Source organism: Hibiscus syriacus, unplaced genomic scaffold, assembly GCF_006381635.1.
Source record: "Hibiscus syriacus cultivar Baekdansim isolate YM2019G1 unplaced genomic scaffold, ASM638163v2 tig00110458_pilon, whole genome shotgun sequence".
NCBI classification, from domain to species: Eukaryota; Viridiplantae; Streptophyta; class Magnoliopsida; order Malvales; family Malvaceae; genus Hibiscus; species Hibiscus syriacus.
In genome coordinates this window covers 215,102-237,166 of record NW_024062745.1, presented here as the reverse complement: position 1 = coordinate 237,166, position 22,065 = coordinate 215,102, and the positions used below count along the sequence as shown (strand labels likewise).

Here is a 22,065-nt window from a genome sequence, read left to right as displayed (position 1 = left end):
AGATGATTTTTCGGGAAAAACGTCAAATTTCTCTTCACCAGCATGCGTGCAAAGGCAGGACTTCCACCGGGGTCCTTGCCCAAAAGCAAAAGTCACCCTTTCCAAAAACAAATCATGGCTATTTCTCATTTTAAAAAAATTAATAAAACATTAGTATATATTTACATTTTATAAAGTTTGAAATATTTTATTACATCAGTATTAAATTTTAAAAAATTCAGAACTATCAAATTTTCAAACTTTAAACCAACGAATGGAAGGCAAAGAAAGCCTTTCTTCCTTTTTTTTTTTTTACTGTATCTTCCTTTTTGTTAGTGAAATTTTTATATGGATGATGATGATAATACGACTAAACTTCATTTTATACTATCATTATTTAAAAACGTGCATATCCCTACACGTTCATGGTTAGACCACGTAAAAGAATTATTAGGTTTTATTTAAAACATATAATTAAAAATAAAAAATATAATTGAAGATCATTTTTTTACATTTAGTTTAACAAGATTTATGCATTAACTAACTTACCTTAGTGGTTGAAGGAATTGTTGTTATTTCTAGAGATCATGGGTTCGAGCATTAGTTACTGTAGTATGGTGATTGATTGTTCATTATTGAATGGTTGAGACTTTTTAGAATATATATTATTTTGTAATCACCTTACCTTAATAAAACAAATTAACAAGATCGATAAAGTATGATAATTATTTGGATAAAGTATGCATTTAGTACATAAACTACTAGTTTTGGTCCGTTTTAGTATCTAAATAAATTTATAAATTACTTGGGTAAACTACGCATTTAGTACATCACCGTTAAACTTAATGGGTGATTTGGAAGTGGCACCCTTTTATGGGTAAATTATATTATTCATCACTCAACTATCTTATCATTCCTATTTTGGTCACTAAAGTTTAAATTTTTTAATTTAATTATTTAACTTTCAAATTACTCCTAATTCAATCACTCTAACTTTCAAATTTAATTTAATTTATTTTTAATTATAGATTCATAAAATAATAATAAAAATTTCATATCATAAAAATTATTAATAAAATAAATTAGAGTGGTTAAAATAGGAGCAATTTGAAAGTTGAGTAGTTAAATTGAATTTTTTTAAAATTTAGTACCAAAATAGGAGTTAGAAGATAGTTGAGTAATGAATGATGTAATTTACTCATAAAAAATACATTACCATTAAGTTTTTATTGACGAGGTACTAAAATAAAATAAAAAATAAATTTTAGGTATGTTTTGAAAAATTAAAAGTTTAGATACAAAAATGGGCTAAAACTAATAGTTTAGATACTAGACATGTAATTTACCCTAATTATTTAGACACATTATAATCTGATAATTATATTTTATTATATCCAATCCAATACATAACGTTGAATCATAAAACTAGTCCAGTGAATTTTCTCAGGAGATTTGATTATTCAACCACTAACGGTGCTTAATGAGTTAAACAGCTCGTGAGTAGTTCGAACTCAATTCGGTCAGAATTTGATAAAGTCTCTACTTGGGTTGATTTAACTCGAACTCGAGTTCGACTAGAGATCTTAACGAATTGAGTCGAGCAAAGTCCAACTCGACTCGATAAGTTTATAAGCAGCTCGTTAATTTTTTATATAATTTTTTAGTAGTTATCTTAAAAAAATTATTTCATACACTTAAATTCAAACCTTATTTATTATTTTAATATATTTTTGGATTGCTACTTTATAGTTTAAACTTTTAAAATTACTTCATACACTATTTTGATAATTTTTTTGGTTAAATTTATTTATTTATGTTTATATTAAGTTATATATAGTATTAGTAGATTTTACCTATAGTTAAGAAAATAAGATAAAAATTTTGGTGAGTTTAACGAATAACAATGCAAGCAATGAGCATTGAGTTTAACGAGCAACGAGTTTTCTTAACGAGCATGAGTCGAGCAAAATTTTAACGAATTAACGAGCATGAGTCGAGCAAAATTTTAACGAATTAACGAGCAACGAGTCGAGTCGAGTCGAGCGATAAAATTTTTTAGTGAGCACGAGTCGAACACTGTCCAACCAACTCGCGATCGACTCGCTCGATAAACACCTCTATCAACCACCATAACAAATAATAAAAAAAACAAGCAATTAAACCCATAAAAATGACCAAATGATACGTGAGATCTTTTTTTTGACCCAAAAAGCATAAGAAAAAATCGATATTTAATTTGAAAATGTCGAATAAGATGATACTATCGAATTTGATGATAAGACGCTTTATAAAATTAAATCTTGAAAACGAGATAATTATAAACATAGATCATAAAACAAACATAAAAACAAATACTAAAAATAATATTTTGATATTATAACTGGATTTATCCATATACTGGGCTAGGGTTTGAACTTAAATTCCATTCAATTTAACCCCGGTTAAAGAACAATGTGCCAACCTTGATTCCAATTTTGGTAAATAGTAAAAAAGATGAAAAGTATCAACAATCAGTTGGTCTAGTGAGATAAGGTACTAGATTCTTTAAACAAGATCAAGAATTTGACGTTTGTGAATGGAGTAAATTTGGTTGATAGAGTCACTATCGTCTCTACATTACTCGTCATAGATTAATAGATCAAATACATGCGATTATACACGAAAAACCACTAAGTCCGGTTAAAATGTCAAACTCGGCGAAAACACCCGCTCCAATGGGTCTTAATAAATAACAACACCCCCAACCCCCTCTCAAAATAAATAACCAAAATGACAATGATTCCAACATGACATTGTTCTAATCATTGGAGAAAATAATAGGTGTTATGCTGGTAAGGGATACATATTGGTATGCTGTACTAAAATTATTTATGAATTATATATTAGTCTCTGAACTTTTTTAATAAGTGCAATTCATATCCAAATTATTTTTAGTTTACTTTGAAATGTATTTTACAATATGATTACATAGCTAATTGCATATTACTATTGACATTTTTCTATTTGGATTGATTTGAGATTTTCTTAGTTATTCAATTAAGTCCTTAAAATTATCCATTTTGGTTAATTGATGAATTTTCAAGTACAAAAAAGTGTGTGTATATATATATATATAACAAAAAAAGACACCCAATTGACCTCACATTTTAAAAAAATATTTAATAATAAAAGTTTTAAAACTCAATCTTACCGCTTAAAAATTCTTCACATAATTTCTAAACGGGTAAATTATATGATTGATTATTTTCGTTTAAGTTTTGTATATTTTTTTCATTGAATTTAGAAAATATAATATTTAGTCACGTTCATTTTTGTTTAATTAAGATTTGATCACTTTCGTTTTTATTTAATTAAGATTTTGTCACTTTCATTTTTATTTAATTAAGATGTGATCACTGAGGCCTAAGGGTTAACAGTCATTAAGCCTTTAACAGATTGTTGATGTGGCAAAATGAATTTATAATATTAAAAAGGGTAAACTACACAAATAGTCAATAATTTTGAGTAAGTTCTAATTTTCCTCACTAAAGTTCCAAAAGTAACAATTTGGTCAATAAAATATCAATTAGATCCTTGACCAATGATTTTATATCTAACTTATTCCAAAATCTTTCTAATTTTTTGTTTATAATTCAAAATATTCAATTGCTTCATGTCCAGAAAAAGCTTATTTTTAAGTTTTATTTTTAAAATTTAAAAAGTATATATATGCATTGGAAATTTTGGGAAAATTAGAATATTTTTACGGTAAATTAGATATAAAATAATTGTTCAATGACCTATTTGATGTTTTATTGACCAATTTGTTACTTTTGAAAGTTTAGTAGAGAAAACAAAACTTGCTCAAACATTAGTGACCATTTGTGTAGTTTACCATTTTTATTTTTATAAATTTAGTGTGGTACGTCACCAATCCGTTAAAGTTCTAACGACAGTTAATTATCAGTGACCACATCTTAATTAAATAAAAATAAAAGTAATGCACGAATCAACTTACCCTCAATGGTTAAAAGAATCGTTGTTTTTTATAGAGGTCACAAGGTCGAGCACCAACGACTATAGTAGGGTGATTGAACATTTATCGTCAAATAATTGAGAGTATTTATAACAAATACTACTTTGTAATCACCTTAGCTTTATAAAAATAATTAAATATTATGTTTTTTTAAATTAAATGAAAAAATTTACAAAGCTTAAATAAAAGTGAATAATCCTGAAATTTACCATTTCTAAATTCGACACCTCAAATCAAATTTTCTAGTTCCGCCCTGATCCAGACACGTATATGGGTTTGTGCAAGAAGGACACCTGCCCAGGTCCCCTATCAAAGGTTAAAATTAATTTTCTTTTTCCCTTCCGAGGCCCCAATCAAATGTTAAAATTAATTTCTATTTTCCCTGCCTGGGACCAATCAAAAAAAAATTAACACTAATTTTCACCTACTGCATTATTCTGGCATTTTTGCCCAAATTAATAAAACGACACAAAAGCCAAAAGTTATAATCGTAAAAATAATCCAAAAGCAAAATTTTAAAAATGAATATTAATTTCATTTTTGTTTTATTTAAGAGAGTCATTATTAATGATTATTCTCTTAGTTTTCCTATGCTCCTTTTGATGCAACCAATAAACCATATTTATGTTCAACGATTGTTTTCTCTTTTGTTTATGTAATGAGCAGTATGTTAAAAGAAATTTATTATTTTGTTTGAATTTATATATTTTCTAAAACCGGTAATTCTCTTTTAATATTTTCTTATATTAGAATTTGAATGTTGTCAATTATATTTTTTTAATTGTTTTCTTTTGTTAATTATGAAATATAAGTGAAGGTGTATTACATCGTCGATTAATTTATCTAAAAATGAGGTAAAACTTCAACGACGGAGACTCAAATACTATCATCCTATATTTTTTGTTTCATATTTTTATAGTATAAACTATCGTGAAAACATGTTTTCGGTAGAAAAAAAAGAAGAAAACAAACACAAAAATTAGTACAACCATAAAAGGGAGTTTTAGATATACTCTTAAAATTTATTTTTTAATATTTGTTATCAAAAGTCATATTTTTAAATTCGTCTTAAACTACTAAGATCTCATAAACGGGTCTGCCTGAACTTGTTAATGCTGAAAACAGACATGAAAAACACGGTGTCCATTGTTGTCATTTTGAAACAACAAAAAGCACAAGAAACACAAAAAGGTAATAAATCTTCCCATTGGAGACGATCAATAAAAGAACAGATAATATAAGCAAAAAGTAGAAGGAGATGCTTAAGCCGAAAGATGAAAAAAGTTGCCTCTTCATTATTGTGATTGAAAGTAGACAAAGCGTCCCTCCAATGATGGTTTCTTCTCAAATCCCACGTATTGTATTAGTATTAGCCTAAGGCCAAACCATGAAACCAACCTACTCTTTTCCTCCAGGTTTATATGGTTTCATCTTGACTAATTTGGACCGACTCAGGTCGCATATTTAATTTTGGTGGATGAGTTTTCCAATGAAAATTTTCTGTATATACAAAGACTCGAACTAGAGACATACTTAAATGATATCAATCTGTTTACCACCTGAGTCAACCCGTTGTAAACCAACCTACTTTCTAATCTTACAATAATAATTATATTAATTAAATTTATCCGGCATGTTTTTATCATAAATATGTTGTTTTTAAAAATGTTTTTTTAATATTGTTACGTAAATGATATTTTTTAAAATAAAATTACCATATCATTAATTTTAAAATTCTTTAAAATTTAAAATATAATCGAATTAAAGAAGTGGGGGACAAGGCATCTCACGCCATCAATTTAGTCATGTCCTTATAAAAAATAAATATTTCAATTTAATTTATTGTTTAAATATGACATCGATTAGATTGCAAAATTCATAATGTGACATTTTTCAAATTTTCATACTGTAAATTTAAAATTTAACTTCAAATAATCACTCTTAAAATTTAAATTTTTTTTTGATGAAAACACTGGAACAGAAGACGAAAGTAGAGTAAAAAGCCTTGAGTTTTATCTTTCTCCCACATCTCCCTAAAACCTTGCTTTGTGTTTCTGGTATTGATCAGTCCTAAACTGACAGGTATGTCTTGTCTTCCTTCAACTTTAAAACCCATAATTCAGACCATTGAGCTCAACAACACTGTTCTAATGGCGACTCAATCATCCAAGCCAGCAGCAATGCAACTCGGTGAACTCCTCAAACAACAACAAGAACCTTTCGTCTTAGAGATTGACCAATCGGAAAGAGGGTGTTTGAAGAAGAAGAAGTTATCACCGGGATCACCCAAGTTTGGCTGCCATGGAAGTTCAGGCAAGTTTTTGAAGATGAACAACAAGGGAATTCCGAATTTCCCGAAAGCACTTAAACTTGTGATGTGTAACAAGCTCTTTGCAATCAAAGGGTTGAAGACCAACAATTCCAATGATGAAAATGGAAAGGTTAGTGCCACTGCAGAGCCTGATAGATTTTCCACCGCTAGCAGCACAACCGTGTATAATTCAAGCACAGATATTGACACAGATGAACCATCGATGATTAACCAGGTAAAAGAAAATGATTTATAGTTTTATCTTTTATGTTTTACATAGAGCAGCAGATTCGAAATTTTGCTACTTATAAAGCTAACATGCTGCTGCAGATTCCAAGTTTCAATGGAGTTCAAGGCAGAAAAGCTTGTTCTTGAGTGAGCTGATAATGGAGGACACGATACTGTTACTTCTTCAAGCCACACCGGACAAACCAAGTTGTGTAAGAGAATTACAGGAGGCTGGTGGGTCTAATTCTTTGCTATTTTCGACATCGAAAAGGGTTTAGCAGAATTCGAAGAAGCTCGAGGAAGACCAAAGGAAAGAGTGTTTAGGGTGTTCAACCCAGGAATGGAACGATTATGAACACCAGAAAGAAGTAGGGCTTGTACTTGGAAACGCCATTGAAGATGAGATTGTAGCTGAAGTTGTAATGGGACACGATGTTCATGTTTCATGGCTAAGATGTAATTTGTTTTTCAATCATACATGTCGATTGTTCCTGTCTTAAGTTCAGATTGATTTCCGTGATAGTAAAGTAGCTAGAAGTGTCTTGGGGGTGGAGGGATGGAAAGAAAATTAATGGTCTCTTTGACTTTAGCTGGGTATGGAGTACACGGGGAAAACGACCCAAATAATGCAAATGGAAAACTTTAATTCCCAAGATAATGTTATCAGGTTATTATTTCCCCTAATAGAGTGAGTGATTGCTATAGGAAACATGCAAAGCTTGGCGTCTCTCGGCGTCTTCATGTTTAGGGAGCATATTACTCGACGCCTTCAGCTTTGATGAATCTCTCGGCGTCTTCAACTTGGATCTCTAGGCGTCTTCATTTTCTATCTTGGATATCTAGACGTCTTCATTGTTATGTTTGATATCTAGGCGTCTTTAGGTGTATTCCATGCAATTTGAACATAGTTTGGAAGCCATGGAATTTGCAGCAAAATCAGGAAACCATGGGAAGATAAAACAAACAAAGTGAATCAATAATGCACGTGGGGACAGGATGAGATTTAAAACAAAGCAAAAGCTAAAGAAAGGGATGATATTTAAAACAAAGCAAATTTTTATCAAACAAAAGTGAATCAATAATTCACGATAATGGGCATAAAACAATACTTATTTGATTTAAAACAAATCAAAAGCAAAAGAAATGGGATTGAAAACAAAGCAAAAGTAAAAGAAAGGGTGCGAGAATCTCTCCATGCATGCATATATTACGTTTAGAAAAGTGAATCAATAATGCACCGAGAAAATTTTGCATGGGGGTCGGATCTCTTCATTGTAAAGCAATTATCAATCAATGGTGGCATTGTGAAGCAACAATGCACTGAAAATGATTTATAAATAGGAGGATAAGTGAGTTCAGGGAGAAGTTAGAAAAGAAGAGAAGAGAAGCTTGCATGTTCGAGAGTTATTTCGGGAAAAAAGGAGAAAAAAGTTTAAATAAAGGAAAAAATAAATTGAATATTGGATAAGTTTTATGTAATTTTTATAATTGTTACATTATTATAATTTTAAATAGAAATTAATTAGATTAATTTTTTGATTTTTAGGAATGAACTATATTTTAGATTTTGTTATTGAGTAATATAAATTATGAGACTAGTTATTATGATTTAACAGATTTAACAAATTGTAAAGAATATTTTACGTGTAGAGAAAATGCACAACAAATTTTTCATGATTGTCCATTACAATGGACATATGATGGAAAATGAGACCGGCGTTATTTTCAGTCTGAAACACTTATAAATATGATGTATAAAAGGGACATCACTTTTGTAGAGATGAAGGAGAGGATAAAAAGAAAAAACTGTGCTAAAGTTGATGGTTTGAGGTACAGATTTATTGTAGGTCCCAATCCGGTCAGGTATGTTGCAGTACCACTAGAAGACGATGATGATATTATAAGTATGGTTGAATTACATGACTCAACAAATATTCCAATTATTGAGTTATTTGTTGAGTTGTGTAATATATCTAATGTGCCTGGGTCATTAAGAAATGCGGTTGGAACTTCATCTCAAATGGGTTTTGAGAGTTATTTTGACAGTTTTGTGGCGATGTTGGAAAGTGCAAATGAAGTTGGTGGGAAGAAATACTTGAAGATTCCAGTGAAGATGAAGAAACTGAGGAACCTCCTTTGGCTGAGGATGATGCCATGTTCGATGGTGATGAAGTTGATTTCAATATTGCTGAATATTCATCGTATCAACCCACCCGTCACATGTAGGAGATTGATTATGAAGTAATGAGGGCACCTAAATTCCCGGAGATGCCACATTTAACTTCAGGCTACATGAGTGAATCGTCCGATAACTCTGGTGAATTATCAGTTGGGAACCAATACAGAGGAAAAAAAGAAGCTACACTAGCGATTAAAGAGTATTGCATAAGAGGCCATGTAGATTGCAAGGTTGTAGAGTCCAACCAGAAAACTTTGTACGCGAAGTGTGTTAAATATGAGCCTGAGTGTAAGTGGCTGATCAGAGTGTCCAAAAAACAGAGGCAAGATGCTTGGGTCATCACAAGGTACAATGGTCCACACACATGTTTGCAAAACTCTATCGAACAAGACCACCGACTACTGGACTCCGATGTAATTTGTCAATATGTGAAGGTTTTGGTTGAACAAAATCCAAGGATCCCTTGCTCGATGTTGGCTGCATCTATTCGATACAGTTCAGATACAATGTAAATACAAACCCGTTTGGCATGCGAATGAGAAGGCAAGGAGGTTGATATATGGTGATTGGGATACATCATACAATGAGTGGAACATGTTTGCAAAACTCTATCGAACAAGACCACCGACCATTCCTCACCGACCCTACCCCGCCCATCTAATCGATGGAGAACATCATGATTTTCTGGAATGACTGGAATAGGTTGGTGGAAGCCGAACTGCCTCAACACTCTATCGGCAAATTGGAACTCAACAAATGTGAAATGGATCAATGGTGTAACAGCACATTGATATTGACAACCCTCCCAAACATGTTGTGGCACACACGCCATAATTTCTCCATCAGCGTACGGTCTCCAAATTAACTATAAAACAAAATTATATAATTACTATTTAATTAAATCATTATAATAATCAACTAAATAATTAAAGAATAATATTGTAATATAAACATAATAACAAATAAATTCGCTAATTAATTTTATATATACCTCAACTTTGCATTTGATGTCAATCTTAAACCTAAACTCTTTCACGTTATTGTGCGCCAACCCCGTTCTTTCTATTTTATGCCTCCATCTGTATACCAATCAAAATAAAATTATGTAATTATTTATCATTTACAAAATATTCTTTATTTAATTTAAGATAAAATATTTTAAATCAATAAAATTACCTTCCGACAAGAGGAAAGTCAACTGCAGTTCGGCTAATAGGTGTTAACCATGGAATTCTATACCACGCTCACGATTATAATAACATCGTGCATCCACCGATTTTAGTCGTATACGCATCATTTACAAGTAATGACGCCTTGCACATCTCGCGATACAAGAATGTTAATATTGCCGATCCCCAGCTATATTGACGGGTCATAAAGAAGTTCTCCAAAAACGAAAGATATTGTATATGGACAAGATTACTGGATTTATTTGGCATCAAGATTCCGCCGATCAACCGTAATATATATGCTCGAGTTGCATATATAATGTCTTGCTCACTACAATGTGGATCGAGCTTAAACTCATTTGTCAACTAGGATAATCTCAGTCGTGACCCTTTTGCTATATCTTTGTCTGGTACCTTCCCAAGGTAACGCTCACATATTGCAAACACGTCAAGATCGGTATTTCCCACCACTGCCATTCCATTTGTAGGAACCCCTAGTTGTAAAGCCACATCCTCCAAAGTGATCGTACATTCGCCACATGGAAGATGAAAAGTATGAGTTTCTGGTCTCCACCGTTCAATTAATGCACTTATCAAACCGGGGACCAACTGAAATTCTCTTACAAAAGCAACATCATAAAAACCAACTATATTCAAATTATCAACAATACGTTGATCTAGCATCTCACAGTTGATAAGTCGAGGACGAATGACTCATTGTTCTTCATCTTGCAATTTGTTAATCAATGTAATTAGAATTAATTCACCGTTCTCAAATCAAAAAATTAAGTCGATAATATTACCAGTTCTCCCAAATGACTCGAAATGTGTCTACCATCTAGTCTCAAAAGAACATTTTAACAAATCTATACAAAAAATTTAAATATTACACTTAAATATTACATTGTTTTATTCAAATAATCAATTACATGTTATCTACTTTCATAAAATAAAAATAAAAATAAAAATAAAATATAAAATGATCCCTAATTACTATTTGGTTCTCAACATTTTCAAACTTTGTAATTTAATCCCTAAATTTATAAATTCTTTCAAATTAAACCAATTAAGCATACTAATACTAAATTCCAGTATAGTATACCAACTTTTAATAATTTACTCTTATACCTAAAATTCCTAAAATTTTACAAAATGATCCCTAAAACTTTACAATGTTCCAAAATGGTCCAAAGCTTATTTCAAATTATGTAACAACATATAAATCATTATTTCAGTGTGTAACAACATATAATCACAAAATTAATAAACTTATGAAACTAAAATTATGAGATCAATATGAAACCCTAAACCTTTAAAACAAGAATAAAATGAGATCTAGGGCTTGAGTTTAAATTACCTCAATTTTTTGACAAAGATGATGGCTATGCTCTGTGATCTCTTTGCTTCTGCTGATCGATATCTCCCTCTCACTGCTTCTGTAATTGAAAGCTCACAATGAATTGCCTAAGCCCCGAGTACTATTATAAACACATTCGGAACCCATCCCGTGCATGCATTATTCGACTTATATGTGAAGAAGACACCGAGATTTCCACATCCCATGAAGAAGACGCCGAGAAATACTTACCCTAAAGTGAAGAAGACGCCGATAAATCCTCTAATAAATCCAACAATTACATGCATGATACAGACGTGCAGGCCCCCCCACATGCATCTTTCTGTGCTCACCTTGGGACATGCAACAGTATCTCCCTGCTCAACCTGTGCTTTCTGTGCTCACCCTGGGACATGGAGTAACATCTCCATGCTCAACCCGTGATTTCCCATGTCCAGTTCCACATGCACAACTCCCACACCACTGAAGACGCCGAGAGTTCCTATAATGAAGCCAACACCACTGAAGACGCCGGTAGATCACATGTCACCTGTAGAAAACACCCCATTTGGGGAAATAATCGGCTGAGTGGATTATTTTAGGAATTAAACATTCTAAGCAACATTATCTCGGTAGTTTTCTTGGAGTACACGACTTAAAAAATAAGGTAAATTATAAACTTCCTCACTAAATTTTCCTATCTCTTATTTCACTTTTAATTTTTCAAATTTCTTTACTTAACTTTTGAATTATTCTTGTTTTGCTCATTTTGAATTATTTTATTATTATTTTCATTGTAACACCCTAATCCGATCCGACAAAAAAGCGATGGACTATGATGTCACACGGAGTTACCTAAGTGACCAACCCTTTTTATTAAAACATTTGATCAAAAACAAAATAATAAATCATCCAAATACGATATGCGGAAAAAATAATAGTAGTTTAAATACGGAGAGCTCCCGGCATAAGTCTACAAATACGAATATAAACAAAATACAGAGTTACAACTCAAATACACATAAGGGTCTATGACAGTACATGTCCACTAAATACTCGAGACGTACTCTGAAGGGATCAAGTCTGGAAGCTCTGAATCGGTGACTTACTCCTCGATCTGGCACTTAAGGATATGCGCACGGAAACACATTCCACACAATGTGCTCCCAAGCTCAGTCCCACAAAAATAACCCTACTATACTACATGCATTCAACATATGAGCATGATATAGTATAGTTATGAACGATTGTAAAGCACTCAATCAAACAAGTAAGTATCATGGTGTAGTTCGGGGTCACTTAGCCTGACGGAACTCACACCCCTTTTTACTTACTACAACACTTAAGGAAGACATGGGTCACATAACATCAATGTCCCCCTAAGCATCGAGTCAAGTTCGGGTCACCAAGCGTCGGTACTTTACCCGACTAGTCTACTCCTCTAGAGTACTTGGGGCGTGTCTGGGTCACATAACATCGACACAACATCCAACTAGAAATTAGAGTGCCTAAGTACTTATTTAGAATTATCTGGATACTTCTTACACATTCATACTAACATCATTAAGTAACTCGGGTGTCCTCATCGTTTTCCTGAGCATCAAACAAAGGCATAAGACTTATAGAATCTTACCTCATTAAGTTCTTATGTTATCACACATTTTTTTCTTTTGTAATCTTATGCAAAGGTAACACTTGGTTTCCCTTGGGTCCCTCAAGTCAATTTCCATAAAATTTTAGTCTCATCTTACCCAAATCTGACTGTTGGTATTGATATTGCTCCTTCAGTATTAATACTCATGATCCGGTGTCGATACCTTATGCAAGTCTCAAAACCGAAAATGGCTACTAGAATCTGGGTCTCGAGATACCAAGCTAGTCAGTCTCGAGATCGTGTCCCCGATATCGATACCACTGAACGAGTATCGATACCGCTGCCCATAAAATAAAAAATATACCCAAAAATCGAAGAATAGTCTCGATACTACTCTTCTAGTATTGAGATCGAACCTGTAGAACACTTTGTTTTATCAATAAAAAGCCTAACTTTCTATCCCAAAACCCCTAAAGGGGTTCTCAACTAATATTTAAGGATTATTCAATCCACAAGGGGTATAAAAGAACTACTACTCTACACAATAACACAATAAAACCCATTTACATGCTTTGAATCCCCACCCAAGTGCATACAAAGGTTCTTATACACAACATGCATCAAAATTTCACATTTTGAATTACAAACAGTAGATGAAGGTTAGAAATGTGTTATATTTCACTTAAGAGTTGTAAAAGCAACCATAAGCTCACCCTAGAGTCTCATTTCCTTTGCCTTGACCCTTAGAGCTTTCACCCACTTCCCTTACTAAAATAAGTAAATGCAAGGGGGTTATTAGCACTCTTAAAGGTTTAGAACGTTAGAAGTAAGGATTTTAAGGTTTAGAAATGTTCTAGAGTTCTCCCTAAGCTCTAGAACTCAAAACCCTCCTTAAACCCAACTTTGGCCACCATGGCCAAACCCCAAGGTTGAGAGCTCATTTTGAAGCTCTTGAGAAGATGATTCTAAATCTTACCTTCTTAATTTTAGAATATGGATGAGCACCAACAAGTTCCCACCTTTGTGTTCTTACTACTCAAGAAGAAAATAATAAAAAAAGGAAGAATAAGACAAGAGAATGGTGAAGAAAAAGATAGGTGCAAGAGCTTTTCCAAAATGGTGATATGTTTATGGCGTGACTTCCCTAAGCAATTAAAAGAATTCAGTCTTTTTACCAAGCTAGGGAAAATTACACTCATAGTCCTCCAGGTTTGATGCACACTTTAAAATACCCCTTTTTAAACCTTATTGGGCTCAAGCCCAAATCAAAACAATTATACCTTAGTCCAAAACTCATAAATGGTTTCTTTAGACCATTTAGAACCCATTCGAGTTTACCCAAAACTACTAACCCGAAAATTGGGGCGTTACATTCGTATCACATGACATTTATTATTTTTTAAAATATAAAAATAATTTAAAATTTAAAATAAAAACAAGTGGTGACTGTCCACTATTCGCATGGGTTGGATCATTGTCGACCACTGTAGATGGTGGTTGTGTAACACCCATAATCCGTATAGGTGTACCAATACGAATTAAAGATGTCACATTAACTATTTAAACCATTTCTTTACTCAAACTAGGTAAATTTTGTTTCTTTCAATATTTCTAGATTATAACTGTTAATATAAAATATTTCATTATAGAAAATCAAAATATAACATTTTAAAACATAATTTGATATAAAAACGTTCGTTCATACTGTTAATACTAAATAGTACCAACCATAGTAAAGTATAACAAGGCATTTCATTTAACTATTACAAACCAATTCTAAAGATAGTTTAATAGAGCGACTAGGACACTTATAAGGTACATGTCACTAAACAAGTCAAAATCACATCGAAAGATGTCTTATTGATACTGTAAATATACTCCTCGATGCTTGGTGTTGCTCAGTACTCCTTATTCCTCTCTTGCTTTTTACCTACGCGTGAAAAGCATCACACGCTAAGTATATACTTAATGAAGCAATTAAAATAATAAACAGTGCAATACATCACATGCATGTAATTTAAATACCATTATTCCATGCAACTTGATCACTATACATGTATATCCATCATGTTGCCAATAATAACCATGATATAAAACATATATATAAAAGACTTTATTTCCAATAAACCATAGCCCAAAATATAAACCTACGAGGACCTTGGGTACACAAGTCAAACATGCACTGAAGTGCTTACACATAAGGTCGTGCCCACCATATGCACCAAAGTGCTTACACATAAGGTCGTGCCCACCATATGCACCGAAGTGCTTACACATAAAGTCGTGCCCATCATATGCACTAGGTTTCATTTAATGCTAAAATGATATGCAACTGCTACTAGACTCTATGATATGCCAATTATACCCTATCCCTTAATGACTTACTTAAGCATATAGTCTATATATTTAATTCATCCTTGACAATGTATATCAATATTACTTAACATTAGGCATTTCATACCCGAAATACATTCATCTCATAACATCATATATATTAGTGATCAATGCATTATATTTTCAACTCTTGACATAATCAGAACATGTCAAATATATGATAAATGACATAAATATCATGCCAATATAAACAAGGTATACTCATCGCAAGTCTTCTTAATGATGTATAAAACATCCATGTATAATGTCATGCATGCATTGTACTCACCTAGACACTTTATATATCAAAATATTACTCTCACTAAGCTTCAAACTTGCTCCTCGTTCTCGATTCACTTTGATCAAGAAATCAGCCACGATCTATACAAAGTCACAAATGCATATTGAAAGCATATGTTAGTATTGTACTAACATAAGTACAATACACTAATAACAATCCATAAAATATATTCGAAACTTATTCGAAACAATTTATTTCGACATTTATGAATTATTTTAGAATTCATACCAACTTTTATAATTTATGTAAAATGGTCATTCACCATTTTACCCAATCAAATTTCAATATTAAATTTCCATCATTGAAATAACTACCAAACTAGTCCACATAAAATTTCAAAATCATCTTTAAAGCCCCTTAATTATTCAAATTTTCCATATTAGTCACCTAACTTACCAAGCTTCCAAAATGACCCAATTTCAAATTCTAACTTCAATTTCAATACTCAAACAATAATTTCCAGCATAGTACAACAACTACTGAATAATCACACAACAACCTCATAACTTTTCAAAATTACCAAAAAAGTCTCTCAACTATCACAAAATTACAAAATGGTCTCAAAATTTTTATAAGGCTTGTAGAATACTTCCCACATTATTTCCAACCCTTACATAATTTTTCCATAATTTTTCTCATTTTCTAAAGCTTGGGACGAAAGTTAGGGGATATGTTCTATGATTTTCACTTGATTTCAATTTGATTCAAGCACGAAATCAACCTCTATTCAACATTTCAAAACCTATACAATCAAACACCTAACTCAATTTCCCTTAAATATATGGTTTAGGCCGAAACTCCTATAAGTTTATCTAGGTGATTTTAATCATCAATCAAGCTTGAAATTTTTTCTACAACCTAAATAACCTCAAAATCCATCATCAATTCATGAAACTCTAATATGAACATAAAACCTAGAATTTGTGAACTTAACATTCAAGCAAGATTAACATGCAATAAGGGTCTGAGATGATAGTTTTTTTTTCCCGAATAGAACAATTTTCTATTTCATAGCTCGATCCAAAATCCAAAGGAAATTTCTCAAAAATGAAAAATAAAATTTTCTTACCTTGGTTAGGGACTCAAGGCTACAAGGGGTTGAAGATGAACAAGTTTCATTAAATTTTAGCTTAATTTCATGTTAATTTGTCATTTATTTAGCTTAAATGAAATTTGATAATTACCATTAATGAAACTTGATAATTACCATTAATGAAACTTGATAATTACATTCATACCAAGTCAGATAACTCTTATCATCTTCTCAAATTCAAATATGAACAAAATATTATACCCTTTACCATTTTATCCATGCAACTTTCCAAAATTTTCAATCTTGCCATTTTAATCCAACGGTCCATGTTGAACATGGAAATAAATTCTCAAATTCAATGATTCATATTATTTTTCATCATTTTAAAATGTGGAAATAATATTTTTAAGCTTAATTTATTATCCTTCAAATTTTCTCAGAATTTCTATTCAATTCGATTTTACCGAATTTTTACCAGACTTTAACACTTTCTAGCTTTATAACAAATACCGGATCAACAATCTAATTCCCACCAAAATGCTCTCTTGGGGGTAAACTATTCATTTATGAAATATAATTTTTTTTGTAAAATTACCATTTTGGTCCCTAAACTCTTCCCAATTTTATACTTTGGCCACTAAACTTTCAAATTTTACATTTTGGTCACTAACCAAAATTTGGGGTATTACAGGTTGTTCGTCCTAGATTTATTGGTTCACTTTGCCTCGGTGTTATGAGTCTGAATTTGGTGGTTTCCTCACTTTTGATCTCTAATCATAGACTTCGAAGTATATTCCAACAAAATGTAGGTTGAATTCGGACTCAAGGGTTAGAGACAAAGTGACTCATGAAATTTAGGACTGAAACGACCCCCATCTACGGTAGTCGACGATGATGTCCAATTCCAACAAATAATGGATGGCCACATGTTGATTTTTATTTTATATTTTTAATTATTTTTATATCAAATAATAATGCCACATCGTACTATAATAAAAAATAATTTATAGTGAGAAAAACAGGAACAATATGAGTTCAGTAAAATTGAAATAATTGAAAGTTGAAAATTAGAGAGTATGAGTTCGTTTGGTTCTAGAAAATATTTTTTTATTTTCTGTTTTTATTTTTAGAAAATAGATTTCATTTTTAGTTTTTGAAATTAGGAAATATTTGGTTAATATAAATGAAAATTAAATTCAAATAAAATTGTGAAATAGATTTGGTATATATCTAATTTTTCAAAATAGAGATGAATAATAGTTATAAATAATTAAATTAAAATATATTATTAAAAAATTCATTACATAATTTAACATGTGAGTTATGCCAAAACAATAAATTGAAAAGAAATTTTATACGTAAAAATCTATTTAATATTTTGACTAACTCAATCAAACCATCAAGACGATTACATGACATTCACAAAGTTTACATGACAATCTGCAATGTTGATGGACAGTTATGTTGTTGTGGCAGTACATGATAGATAATGATGTGGTAAATGGTCTATGGGTTTTACTAGTTGAGGGCCTAATTAATTTTAAAGTTTAAGGACTTATAAATTTAAAAATTAAGGTTTTTTAAATTTAAATTTTAAATAATTATTAAGATATTTAATACATAATATAAAAATTCTAAAATATTAAATTATTTTTAAAGATCACATTAAGTGTAAAAAAGTTTAGAGACCATATTGATTTTTTTTCAAAATTTTGAGAGTTTTAGATGCCATTAATCAAAAATTTATTGTTAGAAGGATTTGAACATGCATAAGTTAAGTTAAAATCTAGATTTTTTTTTTTCTATTTTTCAAATTTTCAAACAATTTTAATGAAAACATCTTTTTTTATGTTTTTATTTTTCATTATTTTTTTTGTCATTTTCTAGAAATTATTTTCTAATTTTACCACCAAACATTTTTTTAAAATATTTTCTATTTAAAAAAAAAAATGAAAATAACTATTTTTTCAAATGGACCCTAAATTCAATAAGAAATGTTTTTACCCTAAAAAGAAAATTGAAATAAATAGGGTAGGTGTTGAGGTTTTATAGGAAATTTATGAGAATATTTTTATTAAACAAAGATGATTATAAATTATATATTATCATCCAAACACATCAATTCAAATAATATTTTAATTACGTAGGATGAGAGCACATCCAATCAATCATACTTTTCAATGATGTTTTTATTGACAACACTTTATCGACGTACCATAGTATTCTTTGATTAACTTAAGGTGGGATTCTTAACTTACCTCCTACTTCAAATTTATTTGTGATTTTTTTTTTATATTTTATAACCAGTTTAATATTTTAATTAATTTATATTATTTAAATTATTAAATAATTTAATTAGTTGATATTAGTTTAATTGAATATATTATATTTAGCGTTATTTTTTTGAATGAACTTGTTTATTTTATAATTTAATTCATTTAAATAATTTTGTTATAAATCTTTATATATATATATTTACGGTGGTCAGGACGTGGTGTAGGCCTAGTTCGGCAAAGTGAAGAGACCTTGTGATGGCTCGGCAAAGTGGGGTGGTGTGCTTCAGAATTTCGATGGTCGGTGGTTACTCGGGTTTCAGAAGTTAATTGGGTTGCTCGTATTGAAGCGGAGCTATGGGGAATTATGTGGGGCTTGATGTTTGGCTTGGGATCGTGGCTTTCCCATGGTGGTGGTTGAATCGGATGTTTGCAGGCTATTCATTTGTTGCAAGAGCATAGACTTGACAGTTGTTTATTACCAATGAGCACCATATTCATGATTTCTCACGCGTAGATGGTCGGTGAGGTTCTCACATATTTCTCGGCATGCAAACCTTGTGTTGATTGCCTGGTTAAGGCAGCTCGTTCTGTGAATTTATGACTCACGTTTTGGACAGTCTGTCGATTGCAGTTATGGATCTATGAGGGAGGATGTGATCGATTCTCATTTGCGTGTTTAGTCTCCTTGGGACTCTTGTTTCGCTTAAGGCTTGTTTTAATCGTTTATTTTAGGAGTTAGGTATGTAATCTTTTCCTTCATTTAGGATTAGGGAGGTTCTTGCAAATTTTGTTCTCTTATACATAATCTCCTTTAATCATACCGACTTTACCAATATATATATATTTAATAAACACTTAAAAATATATTATATATAAAATGAAAATGCGATTATAAAAATAAACACATAGACCTTTAAAAATAATAAAAATTAATAACAAGATGAAAATAAATGCAGGTTACATGGAAAATTTAAGTATTTACTTAAACAATTCTCAAAGGCCCAATAAGAGCAGATTCATTGCCCTTAATGAGACCCAATTCTTAGCCCAAATTTGTTTTTTAAAAAAAAAAACCAATTTCCCAACTTCCTTTTTTTAACCCTGTTTTCTTCGAAAGAAATTTCACGCTTTTTCACCCGTTTCAGTACTCGAACAAGCTTTGCTGTTTTAGGGTTTTTATGATTCTCGTGTAAATTGGGGGTTTCAGGTTAATAGCTTCCGATTAGGGTTTATTTGGTTCCACTCCAATGGGAATTTCAGTTCTTCTGTATTTGAGTTTTAGGTTGCACCCTCTTTATTTTTCAGTGTTCGTTTTATTTCTTTTGGGTTGGGTTAGGGTGCTACTGTTCTCTCTGCAATAAGTTTTTTTCCCTTTGCGAAAGTAATGTAATTCGTGTTTGTTGTAATTGGAATTTTTTATATGTTTTTGTTTCAGTAGCTAGGGATTGGGACTGGGGTTTTAGCCGAGCATGGAATCTGATAAAGGCAAGCTATTCGTGGGAGGGATATCTCGGAGACAACTGATGCTATCCTCATGATTTCAGCAAATACGGCACCGTATTGACTCAGTTGTAGCTAAAGACAGGAACACCAAAAGCCCTCGAGGTTTCGCCTTGTTTGTTCTCTGAATCTTCATCAGCTGATAAAGCTCTTCAAGACACCCTATTATTCTCGGTAGAACGGTCAGTTCAAAGCTCTTTTGCGGCAGTCATTTTATACTCTATTTTATTACTGTTAGAAATGATGAATTATACTTGGAATGAAGTTAAGGTTTTAAATTTTTTTGGGAAATGATTGATTGCTGGTATTTTGGTTGTTTAATATATGGTTTATGAATGGGTTTTCTAGGTAGAAGTGAAAAAGCCATACCCCGAAGCGAACAGCAGCAGCAGCAACTACACCACTATCCGAATCAACAACAGAATAGTGGGTTCAGTACGAATGGTAGTGATGCTGCTGACAGTAACAATAGCTTTAGGACTAAGAAACTTTCGTAGGGGTTTATCTGCTACTCTAACTGAGGAAGAGTTCAAGAAATACTTTGAAAGATTTGGTAGAATAACAGACGTTGTTGTGATGACAGCATGACCAACCGACCTAGGGGATTTGGGTTGTTACTTTCGACTCGAGGAGTCGGTGGAGAATGTTATGCAGAAGAATTTCCACGAGTTGAATGATAGGCTTGTGGAAGTTAAGCGTGCAGTGCCCAAAGAGGGAAGTAATGGTCATTACAGTAATCAAAACATGAAGCCTGGTGCTGTAAGGGGGTCTTCTTATAATGGCTTTCAGGCTGTTGAGTTCACTTCTAATGGTTCTGGATACGGATGGTTCCTGGCTATGCTCCTCTTCATGCGCATAATCCTGTTGGGGATTATTATATGGAACAGGTGTTTATGGCTCTGGGTACCCTATGGTAGGGTATGGTAGGATCGACTATGGTGTCACTACACCTACTCCTCGAGTCCTTCATATGCTGCCCCTGTAATGCTTGGGCCTAGATTTACCCGCTTCCTTACGGCAGTCCTCCATCTACCTGCTTATATGAACGCCGGGGTTGGTTTCATGGGTGCAGCTGCAGGTGGTTCAATGGGATTATTGGAAATGTAATTGATGGGAAATGGAATCAGGTTCCAGGTAATGGTGATCTGCCTGCGAACGACATTCAACCTCATATTGAAGCAGCAAACAACGGTACTGACAGTTCTGGTTTAAAAGAGCTTAGTGGTAGTGCTTCTGCTGAACAGGATCAGAAAAGTGTTGCTGGGGAACTTAAGCCTTCACACGTAGATGTTTCTAGATGATTCATTGACTCTGTTTAGGCTTCGAAGGGTTAGTAAATTCTTTAACTGACCAACTTAGGGAAATTTAACCATCAATGTTCAGTGTCCCTTTTAAGCATAATCTGTCATAAACATGCTGCATGTATCTTATTTTAGTGTTATCATTTGGGGGTACAGAATTCAGCATTATGTACATATTTGCATCCGGTTTCCACTTCCATTGTCCATTTCACGTCTCTGTCTGGTAATGTTAATAAAAACATGGCTTTATGTGATTGTGGGGTTTCTATCGGTATTGCTGAAGTTGTTTATGCAGAGAAAATCCTGTAGTTACACTATGTTAAAGACTTCTAGATTTTGCTGAAAGGTCGATTTCGCTGAGAAGTTACGCAATGATCTTTGATTATATTTGAATGCGTGATTTGGTCTGCTATATTTTAATTTGACGGTTTTATGCATTTAGTTGTTCTTTGGCTTTAAATTCGATCACT

At 32.1% G+C, this 22,065-nt stretch overlaps 1 pseudogene; it reads left to right on the top strand.

Moving 5' to 3' along the window:
* The first annotated feature begins 20,086 nt into the window (after positions 1–20,086).
* Positions 20,087–21,851, top strand: LOC120126375 (annotated as a pseudogene).
* Positions 21,852–22,065: the final 214 nt, after the last annotated feature.